Source organism: Lipophrys pholis (genome assembly GCF_963383615.2).
Source record: "Lipophrys pholis genome assembly, chromosome: 5".
Taxonomy (NCBI): Eukaryota; Metazoa; Chordata; class Actinopteri; order Blenniiformes; family Blenniidae; genus Lipophrys; species Lipophrys pholis.
In genome coordinates, this window is record NC_137628.1 from 869,308 (window position 1) to 874,025 (window position 4,718).

The window sequence follows — 4,718 nt, forward strand, 5'->3', positions numbered from 1 at the left end:
GTGATCAACGCACAACATTGACGGGCTGTTCATGGGAGTCACAGCTACCGTGGTGACAGGCTAATGCTAATGCTACTTACAGCGAAACTTCTTTCCTGCAACTGTCAGGAGGACCAAGTTATTCATTTACTAATGAGGCTGGATTAGTGAGTGCTAAAGCTGCTCTCACTGAGCCTCACACAGCCTGCAGCTTAGCACAATGCTAATGGTCAGTTAATTGAGGCAGAAAGTCTTGCACAATGCTAAAGCTAGCAGTTGCCTTCCTACAAAGGTTGCAGAAACACTGCCACTTTGGATGATGCTCATTTCAATCATTCACACAGTTAACAGAACAGAAAAAGCTGCTTCAGATTATACTAGTGCTCATAGTCAGCTTGGTTTGTAAGGTTTGAGTGCTAAAGCTAACTGTGAGCACTGCACAGGTTTCTGGGCCTGGTAATAGTAATGCTGAGAATTAACTGAGTTAGCAGGGGAAAGAGTAGAACACCCTGCAGGCTTGGCCCAGTCTGGATCTTTGGTCCGGTTTGGTTAGCTTAAATAATATTAAGTGCAACTTCTGTTTCGCATATAAATAGATTTCATCGTTTGCACGTCAAAGACCTTGTGTTCGTCGAAGGATCCAAAGTTTGGATAAGTTCTCTCCCGTGTTACAGGTTTGACTTTTTCCCTGTATGGATTCTCACAGTGTTATTAGCAGCATTTGCGCAGCCAAGATCCACGAGTCAGAAACTTGGTTTTATCCATTAGATCTCTATAAAGTGTAAAGAGCTTCAGCCTGCACTAAATGACTCGTTATTGTCTGAACTGTGAGAATCGCTCCGAACATCTGCACGCGTTGGAACAGGCAGACAAACACGCACACACTTCTAACGCCACCAAGAAACGCCCCACGGCATGTTCGCATGCTCCATGTCGTCCCCACGGGCAACAAGCGAATAATTGTGTGTGTGTGTGTGTGTGTGTGTGTGTGTGTGTGTGTGTGTGTGTGTGTGTGTGTGTGTGTGTGTGTGTGTGTGTGTGTGTGTGTGTGTGTGTGTGTGTGTGTGTGTGTGTGTGTGTGTGTGTGTGTGTGTGTGTGTGTGTGTGTGTGTGTGTGTGTGTGTTTCCCCATCTGTGAGGTGGCATCTGTAGAGCAGAGGGGGTCAGAGGTCACCAGGACCTCCTCGCTCTCAGAAGAGATGTAATGCACAATGGAAGCACGCATAGTGAAGAGACGTAGCGCCGCATGCTAATACTGTGCTAATATGTTGACTGGAGTTGAATTTCCACAGCTGCAGGAAGGATCTGAATTTCTAAAAACCTTCAACAGGAGGAAAAGTTTCAGTCAAAAAGGCTTAAACTGGAACTCCTGGGAAAGTTGTGAAATCACTTCCAGGCCTGGAAAAGGTGTTTAGATGAACAGATCTGAACTGGGAATGTGTGTGACTGTAGCTGCAGTGCCTCTGCAGCAGTGCTCTCATTAGCATGTAGCCTGGATCACCTACTCAAACATCTGGATATGAACCTGCACAGGACTACAGCTGCCATTTAGCCACACTCAGGATAATTTGACATCATTTACCCCGAGACGCTGCGATCTTGCCCAGTTTGAGAAACCGGCACACCTTCAAGGAGGATCAGAAATCCAGGAGGTCTGAGAGGCACTATGGAGCTCAGAGCCTGAGTTGTGCTGTTGGTATAGAAGTTAGAAGCCTGTCATTACTTGCTCTCTAAAGAATAGCTGTGCACGACACTGTCTCACCCTCACCACTGTCTCACCCTCACCACGGTCCCAGCCTAGCCACTGTCCCACCCTCACCACTGTTCCACCCTAGCCACTGTCTCACCCTCACCACGGTCCCAGCCTAGCCACTGTCCCACCCTCACCACTGTTCCACCCTAGCCACTGTCTCACCCTCACCACTGTCTCACCCTCACCACTGCCTCAACCTCACCGCTGTCTCACCCTCACCACTGCCTCAACCTCACCGCTGTCTCACCCTCACCACTGCCTCAACCTCACCGCTGTCTCACCCTCACCACTGTCTCACCCTCACCACTGTCCCACCCTCACCACTGTCCCACCCTCACCACTGTCCCACCCTCACCACTGTCCCACCCTAGCCACTGTCTCACCCTCACCACTGCCTCAACCTCACCGCTGTCTCACCCTCACCACTGCCTCAACCTCACCGCTGTCTCACCCTCACCACTGCCTCAACCTCACCGCTGTCTCACCCTCACCACTGTCTCACCCTCACCACTGTCCCACCCTCACCACTGTCCCACCCTCACCACTGTCCCACCCTAGCCACTGTCTCACCCTCACCACTGTCTCACCCTCACCACTGTCCCACCCTCACCACTGTCCCACCCTAGCCACTGTCTCACCCTCACCACTGTCTCACCCTCACCACTGTCCCACCCTCACCACTGTCCCACCCTAGCCACTGTCTCACCCTCACCACTGTCCCACCCTCACCACTGTCCCACCCTCACCACTGTCCCTCACCCTACTCTGCAGTTCATACGACTGAAAGCAAACTGCTCAGGCTGTGATAAATTTTCAGTGCCTGGAACCCTCTGATCAGACGGTTTTCTCATGTAGATTTTCCATAGTGCCGCCTCCTCCCCCCCTCTGTCGCCTCCTCCCTCCTCCTCCCCCCCCTCTGTCGCCTCCCCCCCCCCCCCCTCTGTCTCCTCCTCCCTCCTCCTCCCCCCCCTCTGTCTCCTCCTCCCTCCTCCTCCTCATGCTGTCTCCTCCTCCTCCCCCCCCCCGTCTCCTCCTCCCTCCTCCTCCTCATGCTGTCTCCTCCTCCTCCCCCCCCCGTCTCCTCCTCCCCCCCCCCCCCCCCCCCCCTGTCTCCTCCTCCCTCCTCCTCCCCCCCCTCTGTCTCCTCCTCCCTCCTCCTCCTCATGCTGTCTCCTCCTCCTCCCCCCCCTCTGTCTCCTCCTCCCTCCTCCTCCTCATGCTGTCTCCTCCTCCTTACCCGTGGCGTCTCAGTGGTCTGGGCCCCTCGCAGCCTCATTGTTGGTCTCCACAGTAACCTTTGTTGGATTAGCCCAGGCTGGGCTGCATTAGCAGCACAATACCGAGCCTCAGCTAGTCTTCAATCTGAACCCCCCCCCCCATATATTTTTTATTTTCCCTTCCCACTTTTCTGTCCTCGTATGTTTGTCTCTCTAGATTTTGACAAGCTTTTTCTATCTCCTGCTAAAGTTTGAGGCTTGTTTTTTTGATTTATTTTTAAACATCCTGTTTAATCAAGCCTTGGCTCAGCCTCACACCTTCTCTTTGGAACACCAGGTTTTAAGTCATTGGAGTCGGGATGCATCGATGCATCGCGAGACTCAAAAATCAATACAAACATGACAAATTAAGCAGGGAGCAGATCGGGACAGATCGTTTTGTCTCAGACAAGGAATCTGTCCCAATTCGCTCTGTTTGCCACATCAACAATTGGGAAATTCTGGTCCCAGACCAGGTCCAGCGCAATCCTGGACATTTCCAAAAAGTTTGATATGCTAGCGGCTGATTGACACCAATGCAGGTGGCTATGCTAACGGCTGACTGATGAAGTTGGCTTCATGCTGGATCATCACGGTGGGAAAGAGATTGAAATGCTGTGCGTCTGCACAGTTGCTCGTCCTGATACCGACTGACGAGGGAGAGATCACGTGATATGCCGGCTGAAAAACAGTCCACAACAGTCCTCTCCTCTCCATTTGGGGCGAGCTGGTCCAGGACCCGGGCAGAGCGCTGGACTACCCAGGAGGTTTTTTCTTGCCCGGTCCTACAGAATCCGCTTTGTTTGCGACTCACGTTAAATCAGTGGGATAAAATGTGTCACGATGCAAACAGCAGAGGGCGCAGTCTAGTTTTTTTCAATTGTTTTTGAGCATAGACGCTTCCCGTCCGCGATAAATGTTCCATGTCGCTACATGTTCAACGTCTAATGTCCTGCACAGAGCGGGGAGCAGAAAGACGATCGGTGCAGACCATGGCAGAGTTCTGTCTGTGGCCTCGGGCGAGTTCTGAATACAGGAAGCTCCCTCCAGTTTCAAATCAAGGTGTGGCAGCATTTTGGCCTTCTGCAGACCCCCACATTGTCCAAATACAACTAAAATAGTTTGTACTGGTTCCTTTTCTGACCTGATACTAACCTCAAGTTGCCTTTTGGGCGAATACATGCATGCAACAATAATGATCATGATATTTAACCAAACAGCTCTGGTATCGGAATAATATTGGTATCGGCAGATATCCAAATTCAGATATCGGGATTGGATCGGAAGTGAGAAAATCTGTATCGATGTATCCGTCTTCTGTGCTGGGAAAATGGAAATGGTGAGAAAATAATGGAGAAAACCAACATTGCACAAGAGTGATGCCCGACAAACGGTCCAGCCAATGAGATGCACCTTGTAACTCGGCATCCAGTCGACCTCCACAACCAAAAAAGGGATTAGCCTTTAATTGTTCATTGAGAATTTTCTTCATAGTTTAATTTATGTAAGATTTTTTTTTAATTGACTTAATTTATATTCTTTTTGTTAAGACAAAATATATTTTAAGTTATTCCTTAACAAAGATATTGCTTAAGTGCCCGTTAAGGCCCTTCCATACTTTCCGATTGTGCGTCCGCAGAACCTTCTGACCCTGGCACACCGGGTGGATGACGATATTTACGTCACATGGACCAATGTGGATGTGGAAAGTATAGATTACAAGTACAGTC